The following is a 25,679-nucleotide window of genomic DNA, read 5'->3' as shown; positions in this document are numbered from 1 at the left end:
GAGCCACTGGGGAAGCCCAGGGTAATGGATACGATTTCCTAAACAGAATGAGAAACCCAGCATCAGCCTCCACCTTGGAAACCATTTGTGTGAATGACATAAACTGAGACTGGCTACCATGTTTTTTTAATCTCTTAGAGAGCAAACAGTGTTTTTAATATACCCTCATAAAGTCAACAAAATGAACACAATAACATAATAAGTCAATTTCCAGGTTATTATCTGCATGGCCCAGCTACTGCCTTAAAGGACTTACATTTTCCTCTCTTCCCTCACGAATGCTTAGTCCTCCACGGGCATCACATCTATGCTTCCACAATGGTATTTCTGACTCAGTTTTCGACTCTCAGTTTCATACCCAACCTCCAACCATCCAAACTTGACCTCCTTTTCTATCTTAGGAACTCAGGTACATTGTAAATGTTCCTGTTGATGAGCTCAATGTACAGTGTTAATAGGGTATTCACATAGATGCAATGTTATGTTAAATAAAAAAGAGCAGGGAATGTTCTTCGTGCCAAGCCAAGCCATGGACTCACATGCAGTTATTCAGATTGCAATGATCCCCTGAAGTTTCAAGTATGAGTGATGGTTTCTGCTGCACACAAATGAAGGACTGTGAATAGGCATGAAAGAGTGAATGCAATCCAGTACCCTCTGCAGGCATGGGGTCAATTAAATGTTCACAATTGTCTTTACTATTATCACATACAACCAGGATATGGGGAAGTGTCGGAAGCTCACACTGCTAGTATAACACAGAACTTAAAGAGAAATCTATCTGAGTAACCTCGGTAGACTTTCTATCGCTGTTCTCACATATCATGTAGAAGATAGAGCGTCCAGGCACGGCTCACCTCAATGAAAATCGCTCTCTAATTCTTTCACTCCATTTGGGGAGGAGATCCCCGATATGATCTCGGCTCCTCACCCTTTGCTTGAGAAGCCCATGGTAACTCGCTTCAACTCGTTGGTCCCCAAGGGCTTCATTCTTTAAATCCCATTCGAACATGTACAGGAGACATTCCTGTAGCCTACTTAGGAAACTATTTCTTGAGGAACAGTCATCACATTTCTGAAAAATTATGGTGGCAGCTGATCCAAAATCTTGGCCTTGAACTCCAGCCAATGTTTTCTTGACTCCAAAGTGTCCTGCCAAAACAAAGTAATCGCACAGCTGACAGAACCTCTCTTGTTACCTCTTAGGAATGACCATAATTTACAGCCTGCACTGCCAACGGGGGTCTCCCAGTGAACATACAGCTACTCTGGGTGCGCTTCGGTGAGTCATCTCAGGGCTAATAACCTCATGTTTACCTTCTCAGGGAAACACGGAATTCCTTGTTTGAGGAGAGCGAACATCACCGATAAGGAACTCTGTTTTTACTGTAACTGTGTGCCCCTTTTTCCTTCCAAGGTGCCTTGCTGGTTTCCTGACCTGACAGTTTGGTGCCATGTCCTGAGGCCTCCAATATTTCTCCCAGATGCTGGTTCCAGACGTGAGGGGGCCATGACCAAAACTGTCACTATGGAGACTTTTTAAAGGAAACACATCACATTTGGCTTTAAAAGCAGACAGACTCCCTCCTTCTAAAAGGAATAATTGTGTAATTTTCAGAAAGAGCATTCTAGTCTTGACTATTCCTTTTAAGGCAGAGTAGGCTCTGGTCTCAGGACCCTCTGGGCTACAGATTCTAGGCTCTAGGAGCCTGGTAGTGGGGCAGGGAGGAAGAATGAAAGACGTAACCATCAACTTTGTGAACCTGGGTGAGACGATAAGGAGCTAACAGCTCCTGAGAGACTAAATGCCCAGAGCTAGAGGACTCTGAGGGTCTCTAGGGTTTTTTATGTTGTACTGAAGTAGCTTCAATGCCCTCTGCCTTCTGATAAAGATAAACATACCCGGAAGACCCACTGAAGAAAGTTCACCCTGTCCTTCCTCAGGACTAGTCAATGGGAAGAAAGATCTGGGCGCTGGTTCTGACCAGAAGGCTACAAGGTCACCAGAGAGACACCAAGTCATGGCACATTTTCTCAGAAACTTTCATTCTCTGTTCGTGTATGGTGAAAACCCAAGTCCTGGTTTCTGTAAACTGCCAAATCCCTACCCTCTTTGTATCAGGGTTCATGCTTCTACTGCTCCAGCGTTCATTCCATTCCTTATGCATTTTGAGCCCCTGGAGCTCTCTACTGATTTTTTTTGGTGAGCTCAGGTATGCATTTGAAGGAATGTTTGTTAGCGTTATCCAGCATTTCTAACTGTTCTGCAGTGGGAAGTCTCCAGGTAATCCTATCTTCTGTACTACCAGAAGTGAAGTCTTTGAAATCTGATGTAAAGGGAACTGAAAGAGATCAACAATGGATGTGCTTTCTTACCTTGAGTAGAAAGTGTCAGACACCATGAAGTCCCAAATCAAGGTCTTTGAGGTGAGGTAGATTTCTGTAATGGGTGGTCGGTATTACTCCTGCGAGGAGTTTCCTGACATTTTGTGCAGGGCTTCTGTGTCTGCTGCCTAGACTACGTTTGTTGGTCACACTTCCCACGTGGGGAAGGGAGGCTCCTATTCATGCCTACGGACCAGACTACTGGTCCCTGTTTCTTAGACTCTGACCCATTGGCTGGCCTTCTTTTCATTTTTTGGTTATCCTGTGCCTGAATGTTTTGAACCATCACCTTGCTCCAAGCTAAAGACCCATGTTATTCCACCCTTAGAATGCTCTCCTGAGTCCCAACCCACTCCAGTGTTCTAGCTCCCAGGATGCAGCACTTTCTCTGAGTCTTCTCCCCAGCACAGACAGAGGCACAGCATATGAAGACACTGCTTTGACAGGTCGGGTAGTACGAATTCTAAGGAGGACAGAGGGAGTGGGTCTGTGGCATCAAAAGATGCAGATCTACCAAGAGATTCAGAATTGAGGAGACTTGAAGTTAGCAGATGGGAGGTCTTGCATAAGCCTTTCAATCCCTTTTATATCCAAGGTTACTGTTTGTGCTCTTTCTTCCTTCATTCTCTGCAGCCTCAGTAATATCCAATTTACTGGGAAGGACAAGTCTAGAGCCCTTAAAATTCTCCATATTCTTTCCCCCTTCCATCTTCCTCTTACCTGTGAGGAAACCTCTCATCCAGTCTCTCCTGAAGTTAATTGTCAATGAAGGGAATGGTAATGTTTTTTTGTTGCGGTGGTGATAAAAAACACACCACATAAAACTTACCATCTAAGCCACTTTAAGAATACAGTTCAGCAGTGTTAAACATACTCATGTTGTTGTGAAATAGATCTCCAGAACATTTTTTATCTTTCCAGATAAAAATCTTTTTATCTTAATTCTATACCCGTGAAACAACAACTCCCCATGTCCACCTCCCCATAGGCCCTGGTAACCACCATTCTTCTTTCTATTTCTATGAATTTGGCTACTAAATGTCTCATATAAGTGGAATCACACACAATTTTTACCTTTTTGGGACTGGCTAGTCTCACTTAGCATAATGTCCTCAAGGTTCATCCATGTTTTAGTATGTGTCAGAATTTCTTCTTTAAGTCTGAATAATATTCCACTGTGGGAACACATCACATTTTGTTTTTACTTTCATCTGTCAGTGAACATCTGGGTTGGCTATTGCTAATATTGCTGATATAAATGTGGATGCAAATATCTCTTTGAGATCCTGCTTTCAATTGCTGTGTCACATGGTTCAGTTCAGTTCAGTTCAGTTGCTCAGTCGTGTCCAACTCTTTGCGACCCCATGAATCGCAGCACGCCAGGCCTCCCTGTCCACCACTAACTCCTGGAGTTCACCCAGACTCACGCCCATCGAGTCAGTGATGCCATCCAGCCATCTCATCCTCTGTCATCCCCTTCTCCTCCTGCCCCCAGTCATTGGGCACCTACTGACCTGGGGAGTTCCTCTTTCAGTATCCTATCATTTTGCCTTTTCATACTGTTCATGGGGTTCTCAAGGCAAGAATACTGAAGTGGTTTGCCATTCCCTTCTCCAGTGGACCACATTCTGTCAGATCTCTCCACCATGACCCACCCATCTTGGGTTGCCCCACGGGCATGGCTTAGTTTCATTGAGTTAGACAAGGCTGTGGTCCTAGTGTGATTAGACTGACTAGTTTTCTGTGAGTATGGTTTCAGTGTGTCTGCCCTCTGATGCCCTCTTGCAACACCTACCATCTTACTTGGGTTTCTCTTACCTTGGGGGTGGGGTATCTCTTCACTGCCGCCCTTCCTGACATGGTAGTTCTATTTTTAATTTTTTGAGGAAGCTCTGTGCTATTTTCCATAACAGCTGCCTATTCCCACCAATAGGGCACAAGGGTTCCAAATTCTCCTCATCCTTGCCAACACTTGTTATTTTCTATTTTGTTTTTTTTTGACAGTAGCTATCCTAATGGATGTGAGGTGGCAAAGTTTTTCTTATATTTCTTCATAAAGTTCCTGGAATTATGGATGTTTCGAAAGTATCCCATCAGTCAACCTCTAGTTGTTCAGTTCAGTTTTCAGTGGTGATGGGGATTCAAATAATCTTCAAAATTCAAAGAAGTTTTTACAAATTAAGGGTTTTCTGATCAAGAGTAAAAACATCTAGAAAGTTCACGTTTGCTTTCCATCCAAAATTATCACTCAATTAATGTTCACCACCAAATTCCACCTAGGTTCATTACATAAGTTTTATAGAGCTCTCCTTACAAGCCTTCTGTGTGTTTTCCTAATGATGGAAAGACCTTTTCGTATTGGCTTCTGCTTTTCTTGTGCCGTGTTTTTGTTTATGCTTGAACTAGACTAGAACTATGGGAGTCCATTACCTTCTGATTTTCATTCTTGGTCTCTCTCAGTCTGGGATCGTTGGCTTCTTTTTGGAGGTCACAAAGGTTGCCTTGGCTACCTTTAAGTAACGACTACAAGCAACATAGCATTTTTACTGCAAAAGACTTTCTGTTCATCAAATTTCATTTGCAGTTGATATTGGATTAGAACCTGGTGATTTAGCTTGGCAAGCTGGTTCCCGTCAGCATCATGCCATTTCCAAGGAGGGCATCTCATGGTGTTTTCTGCCTGGTGTGACTCTCTCCAAAGCATGGCTGTGAAATGAGAAATTATACCTTTTACATTCCCCTTTATTTCCTTATTATCTCTTTAGTTACAGCTCTGTACCCATTCAACACAACAAAATACATGGCAAGGGGAGGATTTATGACTCACAATCCATGAATATTTTATCTTATTGGAGATAGCCTGAAGGAAACAGTGTGCCAAGCTATGCTTGACCCAACACCATTAAACATTTCAGTCAAGTACAACTGAATGCTTCTGACCTTGAAACTCATTGGTAGCTGGGACTTTATGGATAAGTTAATCTGGGACCATGGCACTTTTTGGTTATGTGACCAGCATGGTAGTTCTCAAAAATACGCACCATGGGGAAGCAACATATCCCATGGACCCTATTTATTCACACTTGAAAATGCCTTTCAAAAATGCCCTCACTGTGATTAAAGGATAAAATGAAGACACTTTAAATAACAATTCAATGAGGGATTGATATGAGAAGAAAATTTTTCCTTCATGACTAAAACAATGGTGAACATAAGTCAGAAATCTTAAAAAAAAAAAAAAATTCAGTGGCAGAAAAGAAAGATGGAAGAAAATTGGGTCCTTGAAGAAACTGATGATCCATCTGGGGCCACCATTATAAGGACTTCTTCTTGTTAGGTGATATTATTATTTAAGCTAGTTGAGTAGGTGTTCTCTGTTATTTGCCGCCAAAAGCATCTCAAGTCATGAAGCCCTGTATAGGGTTTGGTGTTTAATGAATGAACAATGGGATGCTGTTAAGGGATCTCAGGAAAAGTGTGACAGGGTCAGCCACGAGCTGAAAAAAGATGATCTAATTTCAGTGTGTGGAGACAGGGTTGTAGGGGTTTAAGGAAGAATGTGTGCTAAGTTGCTTAAGTCATGTCCTACTCTTGTGATCCTATGGACTATAGCCCACCAGACTCCTCTGTCCATGGGATTCTCCAGGCAAGAATACTGGAGTGGGTTGCCATGTCCTTCTCCAGGGGATTTTCCCGACCCAGAGATTGAACCCATGTCTCCTGTGTCTCCTGAATTGCAGGCGGATTCTTTACCACTGAGCCACTGGGAAAGCCCAAGGAGGAATACAGGGTCTAACTATTAACGAGAACCAGGCTTAAGGGGGAAGATTATGAGGTACAGCTTGAAAATGCTGCCTTTTCCTGCTAGAGATGCCTAGTAGGCAGTGAAATATATGGAACTTAAAGATGAGATTTTGATTAGAGAGATAAATTTAAGAATTATTGATATTTATAGCTATTGAAGTCTTGGGTATGGATGAAAGGGGCTGAGATGAATATTTGAGGAACTTCAATATTTAAGGACAGGATAGAAGAGGATGAATCTTCAAAGGAGACAGAGGATGAGAGGCAATGTAGAGGGTCTAAATACCCTAAAGTTAGTCCATGGATTTCTACTTAAGAACCCACGGGGTAGAGGATTGCTTGATGATTTCTCAGAATTTTCTTATTTCTGAGACCCTTGATTCTAAGATAAATTTTGATTTCTCCATATTGTGAAATCAATGAAAAATACTGTTGAATATTTTTTTTTAACTCCTGTCAATCCCCAATAATCCTTCTGTCTTCAAACCTACACTGAATATTATCTGTCCTCCTCTTACAGCATACCTTACCATGTATTGTGGTTGTATATGACTATGTCTCATTTTTCCAAGTAGAACTAGTTATTCTTTTTTTTTTTTTTTTTAGAACTAGTTATTCTTAGTGGCCAAGAATTATGTCTTATTTATTTCCTTATCTATCTCCCCAAACTGCTGTCCCTAATCAGCAAGACATTTTGAATGCAGTTGGACACCAATACATTTTTTGGCAAATATGTATTTGGCACATAATTTAATACACTGGGTGAAACTGCTAACATTTAAAAAATTGAGTTCTTGAACATGAACTAGAAAGCCTGAATAAACTCAAAGATTCATAAAAGAAAAAGCCCATCCTGAAGAGATCTTAGGGTCATGAAACATTTCACTGAAGTCTTCCTTCTGATGAGCATGCAGCTAGCTGTCTGTTTACGATGGTAAGATCACATTGGCTTCCTGATTTTTTATTCAGTCTAATTATCAAGATATATCAGTTCAGTTTGGTTCAGTTGCTCAGTCGTGTCCGACTCTTTGCAACCCCATGAATCGCAGCTCGCCAGGCCTCTCTATCCATCACCAACTCCCGGAGTTCACTCAGACTCACGTCCATCGAGTCATTGATGCCATCCAGCCATCTCATCCTCTGTTGTCCCCTTCTCCTCCTGCCCCCAATCCCTCCCAGCATCAGAGTCTTTTCCAATGAGTCAACTCTTCGCATGAGGTGGCCAAAGTACTGAGTTTCAGCTTCAGCATCATTCCCTCCAAAGAACACCCAGGGCTGATAAGAGATAAAATAATCTTTACTTTGACCGTGGCCATCTTATACTCCCCAAACTTCTAATTTTCCTATCTCTTGTAGTCTTCCAAATTGGATCCTTTCTCAAATGAGGAAGAAAGGGATGTTGCATTTGACAAAAGCAGGCTTCACAAATGGCTGGAGCATCAGAGACTGATATAATCTGCAATCTGAGTCAATATTCTCAGCTTTGTCTTACTATAGTTTTGTTTTGTGATTGTGTTTTTAACTGATGTCCATCCAAAACAGCACATTTAACATCCAGCTAAATTCATTATAAAATCTAAGAGTTGGCAAAGAATTGATCCATTATTATGGGACATTTGAATAAAGTGCAGAATGGAAGATGACACGTACATTTGTTTTTATTTTTAAATTAAGAAATTTAACTTAAAAAATTAAAGTATAGTTAATTTACAATATTGTGTTAGTTTCAGATACACAGCATAGTGCTTCAGATACATACATACATATATGTATATATATATAATTTTTTAGATTCTTTACCATTACACGTTATTACAAGATATTGAATATAGTTTCCTGTGCTATACAGTAGGTCTTTGTTGGAAACTTACATTTATTGATACCTTCTATTGCTGGGCTCTTTAATAGTATTACTTCATTTGATAAGAGGAAAAGAAGTATATTTGTTTTCTGGTTTTACCTATATGTTAATAGGTAGTTGAGAATTTTGAAAATCACTAGTCCAATCACATGACAAATTTAAGATAAAAATTAAACTAAATGATTTACAGTCCTGGGTTTTTAATAAATCTAGTTTGGCTCTTCTGCTTTCACACATCCAACAGCCCCTCAAAATTCCCTCTTTCTTAAGCCAGCAACCATTAAGTTACTCTTAAACCCACACTAAGTACTATGTAACACAGGGGACAGAAAGCCAGATAGGTCTGGTTTTTGGTATCAGTAGCGTCTTTGTTGTGGACAGATGTCCGTTTCCAAATTCTTACTACACTGTACAGACTTGTGTACCTCAGGCAACTTTATAGCTCAAACCCCACTCCTTGGGGACTTATAGCAACTTGTAAATCCATGAGGAATTTTTCAGCAAAGTTCTATTTCTTAGTTTATTCATGGATTAGACTTGTAAGAGTAGATTCATTCTAAGACCCTAATGAGCAGGGATTTTTTTTTTTTTCTTCCACACTGAAAAGAACACTTGCTTCTCTTTTTCCAACATTCAGCTTATGATGGTTTTAGAATTTATGTTCTCAGTTTTATCCCCCATTGACTTTGAAATCTTAGAAAATACTCACCATGGTTCTTCCCAGAATCCAGCACTATTCAAAGCCTTTCTTTATGTAGCATTAGAAAATGGAGACCCACAAAACTATTTTACATGAGCCTGTTACTCTGGTTTACTTCTAGGAACATTGGCTCTGCTCTTCCGATTAACCAGAAGTCATGACAGTGGTCTAATAATTGACAGATGCTTGTTGTTAGAGGTGGAGAACATGAAGAGGATTCTCACGCCAAGTTTCTCAGAGTTGGGCTAAAGGTAAGTTCTTTTTTCTTTCACTGGAAAAGATTTGATCTAGATTAAAACAACAACAACCACCACAAAACTCCCAAATAATAGATGTCTTTGGAATGAGGTTCATAGAAACAAGATGGGAGGTATTAATCCCATTGCCCACTTGGCTGCATGTACCAGCATCTTATCTGCAATTGGTTGGGGGCATTTCATTGATTTCTATGGAGCCATCAGTATATGGGTTTTTAAAATTTCTATTCTGAGCTAAATTTCCTTTTAGTCTTCAATATTTGCTCATTTCTGTTCCATTATTCCCAAACTTCATCCTTTTCTGCTTCACTTCAGTTCAAATGCATTTCAAGGGTACCTTCTTCTTTGGGGGCCATAGGACATAAAAAACGAGTTGAACCGTTCCTTAGAGTTCACCCACTATGATGTCTTCATTTTACAAACGAGGAAAACGAGGCAAAGGGAAAGGAAGGAAATTGTTGGTCACAACTAAATAGGATCTTAGCTCTCCTGAGTTCTGATTCAGCCACCAGACCAAAAAGGCAATATAATTTGAAGCACAGATCCGAATAAAAGCACATGTCTGGATAGTTTGTTCCTTCACTCACTGAGCCAGTCAGTTGCATACTCAGTCATGTTTGTCTCTTTGCGACCCCATGGACTGTTTTCTGCCAGGCTTCTCTGTCCATGTAATTTTCTAGGCAAGAACACTGAAGTGGGTTGTCATTTCCTACTCCAGCGGGTCTTCCCGACTCAGGGATCAAACCTGAGTCTCTCGCATCTCCTATATTGGCAGGCAGATTCTTTACCACCTGGGAAGCCTCTGGTTCCCTCACTATGTGACCCTTTATTAGCTTTCTGTGCTGTGACAAATCTCATCATAGTATCTTAAAACAATATACATTTACCTTGTCACTATTTATGTATATAAACATATATATATACATAAAACATGCTATTTGTATCTACTATTTCTATGGGTGAAGAATATATATCAAGGTTTAGCTGGATTCTCTGATTCATGCTGTAATTATCAAAGTATTGGCCAGGTTGTGTTCTCATCTGGAGGCCTGACTAGAGAAATAGCCTCTTCCGAGCGCTCTCAAATTGTTGGTAGAAGTTATTTCCTTGTGACTGTGAGACTGAGGCCCTACCTGCCTTCTGACTGTTGCACCGAGGCTATCCTCATCCTCAGCTCCTAGAGTCCATCTTCAGCCCTTTGATATGCAGCCTTTCTATCACGGCTGCTTACCTCTTCAAAGCCAGGGTGGGAGGAAATCTGTAGCAAGCTAAAGTCTTACATAATTTAACAGTCAAGTGGAGACATTGCATCACCACTGCCATATTCTAATGCTTAGAAGCAACTCACAAGTAGTACCCACATTCAATGGGAGAGGATTATACAAGGGTGTGAATACCAGAAGAGGAACGATGTGGGGTTCACTTTCCTGTCTGTCCACTACAACCCCAAATGATTTGCTTGGGCTGGTATAGGAATAACTTCCACATGAACAATATTTTCACCGTGGATCACTGTCAACTCGCAAACATGTTTCTGTGGTGTGTCTCCAAACTCCATCCTTTATCTCATTCAATGATTTTATTCTTTTTACAAATGACCCCATGAAGATACAAAAGGTAAGCTTCTCAAATTTATGGGTGAAAGAGATAAGAGTGTCAGCAAATAATTTGACACAATTATGGCCCATTTTTGTTTTGATGCTAGTGTAATGGAAATAGTATTTTTCATTTGTTTTAACATAATTGTGGTATTTGAATTCTCTGGTATGTGACCTCCTGTTTCTCTAGAGATACCATTTGCTTTGGGGAAAATTAGAATTTTTGAAGCAGAGGTGCAAGGACAAAAGTGATGCTCATTTATAAATTCCAAAACGGAAGTTTTGAGTTTACAGATTGACAATATTTTGAAAGGGGCTTTGGTGAGAAAGAATAGATTGTCTAAGCTTCTTTAGCTCCCGAGAACATTTTCATTACTCCAATAAGAAACCCTATACCTATTTGCAGGCACCCCCTCTCTCCTCCAGCTCCTGGCAACCCTACTTTTGTCCCTAAAGGTTTGCCCATCTTGGACTTACATATAAAAGAAATGATAGAACATGTGGTCTTTTGTTACCGGGTTCTTCCACTTAGCATAGTAGTCAAGGTTTACCCATGCAGTAACATGGGTCAGCAGTTCATTCATTTCCATTGCCCAACAATATTCCTTGCAAGACAGGCCACATTTGACTTATCCATTCATCAATCAATGGACATTTGGGTTGTTTCTGTTTTTTAGCTATTATGGATAAAGCAGCTTGAACATTGCTGAACAGATTTTTGCATGGACATAGGTTTTATTCCTCCTGGATATATAACTAGGTGTTCGGTTGCTCCTCTTCAAGCTTTGGTGTCAGATCATTGAGTTTTATTATAAGTAACAGGGCAGAGGGAACTTAGGTATGAGGTCTCGGAAGCCTCTTCCATTAAGAAAGGAAGGAGAGCTCATCCCTTGCAACCTCAGAGGGCTGTGGGAAGGAGGAAAGAGCTAGAATAAGATACAGAGGTCAGATGTCAGGGCCTTGGGGACTGTATTCAAAGCCCAAAATTCAAGGGCTGCACAAATATCCAGATAAGTATAGGGAAACCTAGTCATTTTGGGATGATTGATCGGTTTCCTTAGATGAAGCTCCAATACTTTGGCCACCTGATGTGAACAGCTGACTCATTGGAAAGACCCTGATGCTAAGGAGGATTGAAGGCAGGAGGAGAAGGGGGCAACAGGGGATGAGATGGTTGGATGGCATCACTGACTCAATGGACATGAGTTTGAGCATCTGGGAGATGGTGAAGGACAGGGAAGCCTGGCATGCTGCAGTCCATGGGACTGCAAAGAGACTTAGTGACTGAACAACAACAAGCCTGAGGTAACTTGCAAAATTCTGGAACTGGCCTCGCAATGGGCTGGGCAGCTGTAATTTTTAATGTGGGGTAACCCTGACAGAGAGGCTGACCGAAGGATCAGACACACCACACTGGTCTCCTATAATCTGTTCAGGTCATTTTCAGAGCCCAGACATTCTCCATGCCCCAAAGAGGGCCCATGGAGCAGCTGAGAAGGCTTAGAGCAAAAGTTCGCAGTGACAACGTTAGACCTCACCTAAGCCCTGTGATCCTGAAAAACAAGTGAAGTATAAGAAATCTCCTACCCTTTTGTGTTCTAGGAAAGGCATCGCTGCAAAGAAACACCCTCCCTCATAGGACCTAGCAAAGACTGTTGTTTTTTAGTTGCGGCATGTGGGGCCTAGTTCCCTGTCCAGAGACTGAACCTGGATCCCTGCATTGGGATCAGAGTCTTAGCCACTGGACCTCTTGGGGAAGTCCCCAAAAAGACTCTGATGCTACCTGGTTTACCTGCAACAAGACTAGACACACACTCTCCACAGTCTCATTTTGCCTCATAAAGAATCAGCTAAACTGCCTGTGTCTACAGATCAATTGGAACAAAATAACTTGTTAAGCAACCTTTAGTTAGAGTTCTGATTCTCTCCTTCCTTCAGGTCTCTGAATGTTGGCCAGCCCTCAGCCTGAGCCAGCAAACAACCCCTCCTGAGGATAGGCTGGCCTCAGGGTATAATAACATTCTCTGCTCGGCTATTCCCCCATACCACCCTGTCATCCAGCTCTTTTTAGCCTTGTTTACTCCTGCCTGTAAAAGAAAAATTCTTGCTGAACTCTTGAGAGGCTTGCAGACTTATGGTCAAGAAGTCCTCCTATTGCAACAGCTCCTTCTCCTGCAATAGCCCTTCCCCCTTTTGCAACAATCCTTTCGGATAAAGTCTCCTCTTACTAAGTCTGGATTTGTTTTTATTTGACAACAGCAAATGGCGAGTTTGTGACCAGAGGCAAATGGCTACTGATCCAGCTGGGAATGCCAGTGTGGTAACTCCAGGCTCAGTTGGGGCAATCGATCTCTCAGGGATGACACTGGACAAGCTGCTCCTTGGTACAGACCAGTGGGAACCAGAGAGTGCTATGTGGACTTGGGGCTGCTTTTCCATCATCATAAAGTCTCATGATTCCTTCAGCCAGTGGGCATCTGGGAGAAAAGGGACTGGAGTGCCCCTAAGGACTGAAAATTTACTCAAAAGAACCGAGTCAGTTTCTTCTGGCTTAAAAATATTTTTTAATGAGACATCATTACCGGAAAATTTATTTTTTTTCTTGCTACCCAGCAGGGTCTTATGAGGGTGACTAGCTCTGTTACCAAAAATTTACAAAAGCTGCATTTTCTTAGCGCAACTGAAGGTAGTGTGTGCAAATTTGTGACCGGCTACACTAGAATTATGAATCACATAAAACCAAATGATGTTCCACAGCAGTAAATGTAAGATCCTGCCTTTGAATTCAAAAATACATAAGTACAGGATGCGAATATTTGGTTTAGGAGCTACACGGCAACACTCAGGAAGAAAAAATTAGGGGTTGTATTAGTCAGGAATTTTTTGGTTGCAACTTACAGAAGCCCAGTTGGAATTAGGCAAAAGGGCAGAAAGGGAATTTATCAGCTCTCAGACTCCAAGAACAACCAAACTGAAGGAAGGAAGGGAGGCAGTGGGGTTTCAGGAATAAATGGGGCAAGGGACACGAGAACTCCAGGGCTCTCTACATTCTAGTCTTGGCTTCTCTTTGGGTGGCACTCTCCTTTGGGTTTTCGTCTCTCTCACTACAGACCATCCTTTTGTATTGAGCAGGGTCATGGCCCTGAAATGCTTAAAAATCTTCTGACTTTTGCTATTGGACTTAAGAGAGGCTCAGAAAAATTCTGTGGAAGCTTTCTGATAGAAAACCTGGTAAGGTCTCTCCTGTAACCACGGAAACAGAATCATATTTAAAAAGGGCAGTTCTCAAAAGAGCCATTTAAATTCCCAAATTTCAAGAAGTAAAGGGAGTTTCTGGATAAATAGCCCCCTATAGTCCAAGCATAAGTGTGTGGTCAACTTTGTTAATATTAAGTCAGAGAGAGAACTTTTTTTTTTTCAGTGAAGCTGATGTGGCCGGAGGCTGGGTCTGTGGATGTGGAGTTTCAGGTGCTGAGGTCAGTATACCTGGAGGCCGGGGTTCTGTTATAGGAGTTATGCTCAGAAGAGGTTATAGATCAAACAGAGGGCATTTTGAGGGAAGCAAGAAGATTGGTGGGGCAACTTATACAATTCCATGCTATTCCTCATGCAGTTGCCTCAAGGAGCCCCTGAAAACCCTGAGAATGTTCTGACTGGAGAGGAGATGGCACAGGAACATGGCAGCTGTCGTTAGCTGCTCCGATTCTTTATGAACTAGTACATAGAAGCTTCAGGGTAATAGGCTTTGATTCAACATCAGGACTTCCTCATAGGTAAAGCTGTCCTGGATGGATGGGGGTATATGATGAAGCAGTGGGATAACAACATGAGGCAGTATTGGGTTCATTTATTTGCTCCTTCAACCCTTCATTTATTCTGCAAATATTTATTCATTAATGAATAGACAACATTACCACATAGACAATGAGTTCTACAAAGCAGCTCATCACTGCACTACTTAGAGTGCTAACACTATATTAATGTCTGTTAACTGAATTGAAGAATACACGAATGAGCAGATGGTGTGATCACTGGGCTGGGTACTAGAGATGGCCATAGGAGCCTCACGGAGCTCACACATCTCAAAAACCAAGGTAACTGATTGAACAGTGGTGCTGCCTTGTACACAGTGCTCTGATGGATGTATGCACAAGTCGCTTTGAAAGGGCAGAGGAGTGGTACTGGCAGGAAGTGCTCCTGGGGCCCAGAGAAGGGCTGGTAGAGTTGGAACCTTCTTATTGGAAAAGGTGAACAAGGTGGAGAGGAATGGGACGAGCAGTCCCAGAGGGAGAAAGAGTGGAGCTAAGGGAAGGAGGTGGGGCTGGGGGCAGGGTGGTGAGAGCTTCTGCTCCTGGGTTGCTCCACAGCCTGAGGAAGTTCCCTCTGCACTTCCCATTCCTGTCCCAAGATACATGCCGGGGAGGAGGAGGGCAGCCAGGGAACTCAGAGTATACTGAAGAGGTCTTCAGCCTGGTTCATCCCCACCTTCACATGGGAAGACTGCAAAGATTTAGGGTCACCAAGGTGCCCCACCCTCCTCAGAAGAAGCCTTTTACCCTCTGTTTCCTTGGGGCATTCATGTCCTCACTCCCACCTCCTCCCTTATCTTACCTGACCTCCTTTTTCTACTGTGTGATATGATGGATGTGGGGTGATGTAATGGAATAGACTCAGAATCATAAAGGTGTACATGACGGACCAGATTTAACCTCTTATCCATACAGTGTTCATTTACATTTTAATTAGAGAGACTATGTTATCCTCAAGGGCTTTCAGGGTGGCTTAGTAGAAAAGAACCGCCTGCAATGCAGGAGATGCAAGTTTGATCCCTGGGTCAGGAAGATCCCCTGGAAAAAGAAATGGTAACCCACTCCAGTACTCTGGTCTGGAGAATTCCACAGACAGAGAAGCCTGGCGGACTACAGTCCATGGGGTCGCTAAGAGTCGAACACAGCTTAGTGACTAAACAACAGCAATGACATCCTCAGTGGGAAATTCTGAAATCCTCTTAGTCCTCTAAGTGAGAGGACTAAGAGGATTTGTGATAAAGACTGACTTCTTTATCCCCCACCCTAAGAGTTTTTTTCACACTGTGAGAGTGGTGGACTGGGAAATCAATTTTGTGGGTCACAGCTAGAATTTTTAAAAGAATGAAATGTAATTGAATACAGTGGAATACAAGAGATGAATATCAGAGTTTATAGCATGTAATAAAGGTAAGCTATGTTTAACAAAATATATTTCATGCAAATATATATGTGAATGTAAATGATAAAAGTTATATTTTTGCTGTGGGTTACAGTAAAAACAAAAGTTTGAAAAATGCTGTCTTAAGTTTACCCTCTAGAAATGTACAATTTGATTTCATCTGAATGAGTTCTTGGCTTTTTCTTAGAATTGGGACAATCTTGGCTTGTCGTGGATTCTAAGCAGAATATTTTGATTTTTTTTCTGTGTCCTATATCAGAGGAGCGGAAGTCTCTCAGTTTTTCCAAGTCCTCTCAGGAAATGAAACAAAATGAAATACTAACAATTGTTTCCTGCCTACCTAAGCAAATAATTTTTGCCTGAGATTTCCCCAGGGACCATTATAAGAGATGAAAACTTGACTCAGTGCTTCTAAGAGACTTTGAGGATTAGAGTCAATAGTGCATATCTGCCATTCACAAGAGTGAATGTGGATTTCCTACTGGACGTTTCCATTTGTTGAAGGCAAAAAACCAATGGGGTCTCTTTAAATCAAATAAGGTCACTGAATAACTAATCTTGAGGGTTAGTATCACAGAGCATTCCCCTGTTCCCAAAAGCAAAGGCAAGATGATTTCTTGGGTCCACAGTACCAGGTGATGGGAGCAGAAGAATGCACAGAAGAGTTTTAAATCATTTGTCCATTTTAGGGTAAATGCATCTGAAAATAATAGGCTATAGAAAATTTCTTTTTCAGAAAAGCTTTCTGAGCTCTGAAGAGACACATGGAAAATTCCATTTCACCAGGTTAAGAGGATGACTGAAAATGCCAAGTCTATTAGGTATAAGGTGATATAGATCCCACCAGAAACTCAGAGGACATGTTTGAGAATTTCTGCTCCAGGGAAACCATCCAGAATTGTAAACTGGTTGCTTATGTGAAGTAACTTGCCCAGAATCTGTACCACCCAGATGCAACACCCTCAAACAAATGAACAACCCACCCCTAAAAACCAAAACTCACCCCAAAACAAAAACCACAATCCTCCCACTTTCAATTCTTTGGCAAAATTGATACTGAGTGTGGTTAACAAAACATTATTTTTCTTGGCTAGACTTCCAGAAGAGAGACTTTGTTCTCCCAGGTGACTTAAGGAGGAGTATGGCTTTGTGTGTTTTTCAGGATGGTAGAAGGTGGAGTGACTGTCTCTTGTGGTGGAATTCCCTGTTGTAGGTGGTCTTTATGGCTGAGCCTGCCTCCTAACTACATTCTGATCATTTAAAAAGTGAAACTCCATTTTGTTTACCATTTCCTTTGCTGTGCAAAACCTTTTAAGTTTAATTAAGTCTCATTTGTTTATCTTTGTTTCTATTTTCGTTACTCTAGGAGGTTACTCATATTCATTGGAAGGACTGATGCTAAAGCTGAAACTCCAATACTTTGGCCACCTGATGCAAAGAATGGACTTGGCCACCTGATGCAAATAGCGGACTCATTGGAAAAGAACATGATAGTGGGAAAAATTGAAAGACGGAGAAGGGGATGGCAGAGGATGAGATGGTTGGATGTATCATCAACTCAATGGACATGAGTTTGAGCAAACTCACAGAGATAATGAAGGACAGGGAAGCCTGGCATGCTACAGTCCATGGGGTCACAATGAGTCCAACATGATTTAGTGACTGAACAGCAACAACAAAAAGGTGGGTCAAAAAAGATATTGCTGTGATTTATGTCAGAGTGTGTGCTGCCTATGTTTCCCTCTAAGACTTTTATAATATTCATCCTTACATTTAGGTCTTTAATCCATTTTGAGTTTATTTTTGTGTATGGTGTTAGGGAGTGTTTTTATTTCATTCTTTTACACATAGCCGTCCAGTTTCCCCAGCATGACTTGTTGAAGAGACTATCTTTTCTCCACTGTATATGCTTGCCTCTTTTGTCATAGAATAGCTGACCACAGGTGTGTGGGCTTATCTCTGGACTTTCTATCCTGTTGCATTGATCTATATTTTGGTTTTGGTGCCAATACCATACTGTTTTGATTACTGTAGCTTTGTAGTATAGTCTGAAGTTCAGGCATTTGATTCCTCTATCTCCATTTTTCTTTCTCAAGATTGATTTGGCTATTTGAGGTCTTTTATGTCTGTGTTAGTTGCTCAATCATGTCCAACTCTTTGTGACCCCATGGACTGTGGCCTGCCAGGCTCTTCTGTCCATGGGATTTTCTACCAAGGATACTGGAGTGGGTTGCCATTCCCTTCTCCAGGGGATCTTCTCAACCCAGGGATCGAACCTGGGTCTCCTGCCTTGTAGGCAGATTCTTTGCCATCTGAGCCACTAGGGAAGCCCTAGTATGGATGTGAGAGTTGGACTGTGAAGCTGAGTGCCAAAGAATTGATGCTTTTGAACTGTGGTGTTGGAGAAGACTCTTGAGAGTCCCTTGGACTGCAAGGAGATCCAACCAGTCCATCATAAAGGAGATCAGTCCTGGGTGTTCTTTGGAAGGACTGATGCTGAGGCTGAAACTCCAATACTTTGGCCACCTCATGCGAAGAGTTGACTCCTTGGAAAAGACTCTGATGCTGGGAGGGATTGAGGGCAGGAGAGGAAGGAGATGACAGAGGATGAGATGGCTGGATGGCATCACCGACTCGATGGACATGAGTTTGGGTGAACTCCAGGAGTTGGTGATGGACAGGGAGGCCAGGTGTGTTGCAATTCACGGGGTCACAAAGAGTTGGACATGACTGAGAGACTGAACTGGACTGAACTGATGTTTCCATACAAATTGCAATTTTTTTTTGTTCCATGAAAAATGCCATTGGTAATTTGATAGGGATTACATTGAATCTGTAGATTTCTTTGAATAGTATGGTTATGTTGACAATATTGATTTTTCAATACAAGAATGTGGTATATCTCTCCATCTGTTTATGTCATCTTTGATTTCTTTCATCAGCATCTTATAGTTGTTTGAGTACAGATCCTTTTGTCTCCTTAGGTAGGTTTATTTCTAGGTACTTTATTATTTTTGTTGTGATGGTAAATAAGATTGTTTCCTCAATTTTTCTTTCTGATCTTTTGTTGTTACTGTTTATAAATGCAAGAGTTTTTTTGTATTAATTTTGTATCTTGAAACTTTACCAAATTCACTGAAGAGCTTTAATAGTTTTCTGATAGCATCTTTAGGATTTTCTATGTATAGAATCATGTTATCTGCAAACAGTGACAGTTTTACTTCTTTTCCAACTTGGATCCCTTTAATTTCTTTTTCTTCTCTGATTTCCATGGCTAGGACTTTCAAAACTGTATAGAATATTAGAGGCAAGAGTGGGCACATTGGTTTTATTTCTGATTTTAGAGGAAATGCTTTCTGCTTTTCTCTATTGAGAATCATGTTAGCTGTAGGTTTGTCATACATGGTCTTTCTTATGTTGAGGTATGCTATGCTAAGTCACTTCAATTGTGTCCGACTCTGTGTGACCCCATAGACGGCAGCCCACCAGGCTCCCCCGTCCCTGGGATTCTCCAGGCAAAAACACTGGAGTGGGCTGCCATTTCCTTCTCCAATGCATGAAAGTGAAAAGTGAAAGTGAAGTCGCTCAGTTGTGCCCGACTCTTAGCGACCCCATGGATTGCAGCCTAACAGGCTCCTCTGTCCATGGGATTTTCCAAGCAAGAGTACTGGAGTGGGGTGTCATTGCCTTCTCCATATGTTGAGGTAGGTTCCTTCTATATCCACTTTCTGGAGAGTTTTTTTTTAATCATAAATGGGTGTTGAATTTTGCCAAAAGCTTTTTCTGAACCTATTGAGATAATCTTATGGTTTTGTATTCTTCAATTTGTTGATGTGGTGTATCAAATTGTGCATGTTGAAGAATCTTTGCATTCCTGGGATAAGTCCTACTTGATCATGGGTATTATCTTTTTAATGTACTGTTGGATTTGGTTAGCTAGTATTTTGTTAAGAATTTTTGCATCTATGTTCATCAGTGGTATTGATCTCAGAATGGGAGAAAATATTTGCAAGTGAAGCAACGGACAAGGTATTAATCTCCAAAGTATACAAAGAACTCATGCAGCTCAATATCAAAAAGACAAACAACCCAATCAAAGAGTGGGCAGAAGATCTAAACAGACGTATCTCCAAAGAAGACATGCTGCTGCTGCTGCTGCTGCTAAGTTGCTTCAGTCATGTCCGACTCTGTGCGACCCCATAGATGGCAGCCCACCAGGCTCCCCCGTCCCTGGGATTCTTCAGGCAAGAACACTGGAGTGGGTTGCCATTTCCTTCTCCAATGCATGAAAGGAAAAGTGAAAGTGAAGTCGCTCAGGCTAAAAATCACATGGAAGGATCTTCAACATCACTAATTATTAGAGAAATGCAAATCAAGACTACAATGAAGTATCACCTCACACTGGTAAGACTGGTCATCATCATAAAATCTACAAACAATAAATGTTGGAGAGGGTGTGGAGGAAAAGGAACCACCCTACACTGTTGGTAGGAATGTAAATTGATACAACCATTATGGAGAACAGTATGAATGTTCCTTTAAAAACTAAAAATAAAGCTACCATATGATCTAGCAATGCCACTCCTGGGCACATATCCAGAGAAAATCATACTTCAAAAAGACACACGCACCCCAATGTTCATTGCAGCAGTATTTACAATAGCCAAGACATTTAGGAAGTAACTGAAATGTCTATCAACAGAGGAATGGATAAAGAAGATGTGGTACATATATAACATAGAATACTGCTGCTAAGTCGCTTCAGTCGTGTCTGACTCTGTGCGACCCCATAGACGGCAGCCCACCAGGCTCCCCCGTCCCTGGGATTCTCCAGGCAAGAACACTGGAGTGGGGTGCCATTGCCTTCTCCCAGATAGAATACTACTCAGTCATAAAAAAGAACAAAATAATGCCGTTTGTAGCAACATGAGTGGACCTAGAGATTATCATTCTAAGTGAAGTAAGTCAGACAGAGAAAGACAAATATCACATGATATCACCTGTATGTAGAATTTAATAAAAATGATACAAGTGAACTTATTTATAAAACATGAACTTACAGATCTCAAAGTCAAATTTATAGTTACCAAAGGGGAAACATGGGGAAAGTGATGAATTAGGAGGCTGGGATTAACATATACACTTTACCATATATAAAATATATAAAATACATAGCTAATAAGGGCCTACTGTATAACATATTGGGCATAGAGAACTCAACTCAATATTCTGTAATAACCTGTATGGGAAAAGAATCTGAAAAAGAATGGAGATACACACACACATAAAACTGATTCACTTTGCTGTACACTTGAAACTAATACCACATTGTAAGTGTAAGTCAACTATACTCCAATAAAAATTATAAAAAGAAAACCTTGGAATTCCAGGAAGCAGGGTTAGTCACTGAGTTGTGTCTGACTCTTTGTGGCCCCATGAACTGTAGCCCACCAGGCTCCTCTGTCCATGGAATTCTCCAGGCAAGAATACTGGAGTGGGTTGTCATTCCCTTCTCCAGGGGATCTTACAACCCCAGAGATCGAACCTGGATCACCTGCATTGAAGACAGACTCTTTACCGTCTGAGCCACCAAGGAGCCATGATGGTTAGTAATTCATCTGATTTCTCAGAGCCCTCAGACCAGGGCAGTAAGTGGTTACCTTAATGTTATAATATTAATATTTCAGAAGCTTCAGAACATACCTGAATGCTCCCTTCCTGAAATTCCACCTTACATTGGCCCCAGTGAAAATTCCATATACTGGAAAAAGTCACCTCTAAGCCTTGTTGTTCACTCACTAAATCGTGTCGTGACTCCATGGACTGTGGCACATGAGGCTTCCCTGTCCTCCACTATCTCCTAGAGTTTATTCAAGTTCATGCCAATTGAGTAGGTGATGCTCTCTAACCATCTCATCCTTTGCTGCCCTCTTCTTTTGCCTTCAATCTTTCTCAGCATCAGAGTGTTTTCCAATCAGTGGGCTCTTAGCATCAAGTGGCCAAAGTATTGGAGCTTCAGCTTTAGCATCATTTAGCATTCTTTTAGCAATGAATATTCAGGGTATATTTCCTTAAGGATTGACTGGTTTGATGTCCTTGCAGTCCAAGGGACCCTCCAGAGTCTTCTCCAGCACCACAATCTGAAAGCATCAATTCTTCAGCACTCAGCATTCATTATGATCCAACTCTCACATCCATACATGACAAATGGAAAAACCATTTGACTATATGGACCTTTGTCAGCAAAGTGAAGTCTTTGCCTTTTAATACGCTCTCTAGGTCCATGCTGTCTCTAAGTCTTATCTGTTATCTAAATTTTAGTAGGAAAGACTTTTTTTTTTACTTATAAGGACAAGGTTGGAGAGGGCTGGGAATATAGCATGTTTCAGCATTTCTCTCACATTTGGCCCCATGCAATTCAAACAGATTTGTTTATAGTTTAATGAATAAATGCTTATAAAGAAGCAATGAAATTAAAAGTAGCAAGCAGGGTTGCAGGGACCACTATTAATATTTTAAGGAGATTCAGACCATCATGATTATCAGGAAGCAGGATGATTACCACTGACAACGCTGACTGAGAAATGGCAAAGACAACCTTTTAAACAGAGGTTTGTTTAGAAGTAGGGCTTCCTTGGTAGCTCAGTTGGTAAAGAATTTGCCTGCAATGCAGGAGACCCCAATTCGATTCCTGGTCAGGAGGATTCCCTGGAGAAGAGATAGGCTACCCACTCCAGTATTCTTGGGCTTCCCTGTGGCTCAGCTGGTAAAGAATCTGCCTGGAATGCAGGAGACCTGGATTTGATACCTGGGTTGGGAATATCCCCTGGAGAAGGAAATGGCAACCCACACTAGTATTCTTGCCTGGAAAATCCCATGGATGGAGGAGCCTGGAGGCTACAGTCCATGGGATCGCAAAGAGTTGGACAGGAGTGAGGGGCTTCACTTTCACTTTCCAGCAACTTTTTTTCCAGTGGTCATGTATGGATGTGAGAGTTGGACTGTGAAGAAAGCTGAGCACCAAAGAATTGATGCTTTTGAACAGTGGTGTTGGAGAAGACTCTTGAGAGTCCCTTGGACTGCAAGGAGATCCAACCAGTCCATCCTAAAGGAGACCAGTCCTGGGTGTTCATTGGAAGGACTGATGCTGAGGCTGAAACTCCAATACTTTGGCCACCTCATGCAAAGAGTTAACTCCTTGGAAAAGACTCTGATACTGGGAGGGATTGGGGGCAGGAGGGGAAGGAGATGACAGAGGATGAGATGGCTGGATGGCATCACTGACTCGATGGACATGAGTTTGGGTGAACTCCGGGAGTTGGTGCTGGACAGGGAGGCCTGGCGTGCTGCGATTCATGGGGTTGCAAAGAGTCGAACACGACTGAGCAACTGAACTGACTGACTGAAGCAACTTTCACTTTCACTTTTGCTTAGAAATGAATGGTCACACAGGGAACTCTGCTCACTACTCTGTGATAACCTAAATGGGAAAAGAATTTGAAGAAGAATAGATACATGTATACGTATTATTGAATCACTTTGCTATACATCTGAAACTAATACAACACTGCTAATCAATGATACTCCAATATAAAATAAAAATTAAAAAAAGAAATGAATGGTCTGTCTCAGATTCTAGCAAAGTTATAGGAATTATATCAGATATGATTCAAGTTTCACTGGAAATGATTTATGAACCCAAGAAGTATGTTTGGAGAGACAGTTGAAGAAAATTAAGTAAAAGCTATGAAATGTAAACGAACTCAAAGAGGCTGGAAACTTCCATGAATGCCTGTAAGGATTCTTTCAAGTAGGATTATTTTGGGAATGTAATTCTGGATTCTTGTTTTCATCACTTGGAGCCTAATCTCCGCATCACTTTTCTATGTGAATTGGATGTGTGTACTTGTAATATTTCACCCACTCCCCCACACCGCTTAGCAGAATGCACGGGTTCCAAGGATAAAGGCCGAAAGGAAGGAAGGAAGAATGAAAAAGAAGGGAAAGAAAAGGACACAAGGGAAAAAATGAAAGGAAGGAAAAAAAGCTAGTATAAAGAAGTAAATGCGATTAGAGCCTAGAAAAGAGAATGCAGACAGAAACAGAGGCAGGCTTTGTTTGTCTTGCTTCACCATCAGGCTGCAGCAGGGACTGAGGTCTGCTTCCTTGTTTGGGGAGCAGAGAGGATCTTCTCCATCTGGGGTATGACCAGGAGTGGGATTCTTAATGAGCAGAATCCACAAGTCTCCCTAGGAGAGCTGGTCAGATGGAGTGAATTTAGAGAGGTAAGAGAAAGAGCAAAGGAGAGGAGAAGGCCCTGAAGGTGTTATGCGGGAAAAAATGAGGCAAGTGAGTCTATATCCAATGCACAGCAAATGTTTTACAGGTTGTGCAAACTAATAGTAGATACATGAGGTTGGTCTTGGCACAGAGCAAGTACTCAGTAAATCGTCACTGGGTGAGGTCTGATCATGGAAACTGGGTGTGGGCAGAGAAGTAGGTGCTAAAAGATTTAAGGGGATGAATTCGTTTCAAGCGTAGTGGAGCATTTATATTTTGAATTGATCTGCCAGTTATAAATCTTTTTTTGTGTGTGTGTGTGTATGCGTGTGTGAAGTAGGATCTTATTGGCAGCATGCTCTTTTGTTCTGCTGTGGTCATCATATGGACCACTTCCTAATTCAGGACTGAAGTATTTCCTGTTTTGGAGGCCCAGCCAGAGGCTGATCTCCCTGCAGGCATCACCACTTCTGTGAGAGGCCACCTTTCCCTCTTCCTGTTTCCTGAATCCCCATTTCCTCCACTGTTTCATTCACCAAGATGCGGACCGTCATGAAATAATGGACGTCTGCTGCTGCTTGCCGAAGTTCACTGAGGCCCTAAGCTTCTGTTGCTGCCATCGCTCCAAGTCTCCCCACGGGATCCCATTTCTGCTTTATGGGATCCCCACCTCACTGCTGGGAGTTCCACAGACTACCATGGTGGAACAGGAGAGTCCCAGCAACTGCTTCCTGATGTCCTGAGTTGGAACTTGCCATGTTTTTATTTCAAAAGCAGTGTTGAACGTGGTGATGAGATTTCATGGTGCTGTTAATGGACTGCTACACTCCAGGCACAAAATGAGTTAAGGAAGCATTCTGGAGGTTGGCTCAGAATCTAACCACAATGTTTCTAGGGCAAATTGACTCCTAATTTGCCAATAATCAACTTAGAAATGACTTTTAGAATCAAGACATATTCACTGAGAGCTAACCAAACTATTTTAGCTTTTGCACAAAACTCAGATGGTTGTAACTTGTCTGAATTAGGACCTTCAAATAAAGTAGATTGAATACATCCTATGCCAACAGGCTTGCCCTCATCACAGGCCAGTTTGCCCATAGGGAAAGAGGCAATAAAGTCTGATATTCTGGTGGTACTAACACCTTCTGGATGTTTGTAGAAGGAGCAACCCTGGGCCAAACGAACAAGAAAAGAGGAAGTTCCCGAACCCCTTGCAAAGGGTTGAGGCTGAGGAACAGATGTCTCTGGGCTGCCCAGACGTCTGCCACACGGCCCAGCGGTGCTCCTGCTGCCGAAACCCCAAGTCTACAACTCAGGGTGGTCTGGAAAGGAAGGATTGTTTTCCTGAGAGTGGTTTCAAGAATGTAGCTCCTCACCTAATAAAAGGAATGTGCAATGATTAACCGAGTCTAATATTAGCATCTGCAAAATAAAGAGCAATTGGGCCTGCCACGAAAGAGAACAAACCTCGCATGCAGCCACTGCCAGGTAAAGTCTGTTCTTTTTCAGTCATAAATCTTTCTTGGAAGCCGAGAGAAGGATTTCACTTCCGTCAGAAACTGCTGGGTGAAGCAGACAGAAGG

At 41.8% G+C, this 25,679-nt stretch overlaps 1 long non-coding RNA gene across 2 annotated transcripts; it reads left to right on the top strand.

Moving 5' to 3' along the window:
- Positions 1-913: 913 nt before the first annotated feature.
- LOC112580636 lies at positions 914-17,239 on the top strand. Of its 2 annotated transcripts, none has more exons than XR_006546609.1 (3): positions 914-1,282; positions 8,872-9,001; positions 17,180-17,239. It is a non-coding gene; the product is annotated as an uncharacterized LOC112580636 (long non-coding RNA). The 2 variants fall into 2 exon arrangements; XR_003104970.3 differs by lacking the exon at positions 17,180-17,239 and adding an exon at positions 14,027-14,801.
- The last annotated feature ends 8,440 nt before the right edge of the window (positions 17,240-25,679 follow it).

Source organism: Bubalus bubalis, chromosome 19, assembly GCF_019923935.1.
Source record: "Bubalus bubalis isolate 160015118507 breed Murrah chromosome 19, NDDB_SH_1, whole genome shotgun sequence".
Lineage (NCBI taxonomy): Eukaryota > Metazoa > Chordata > Mammalia > Artiodactyla > Bovidae > Bubalus > Bubalus bubalis.
The sequence above is the reverse complement of the archived record's forward strand: the minus strand, read 5'-3'. Positions and strand labels throughout refer to the sequence as shown.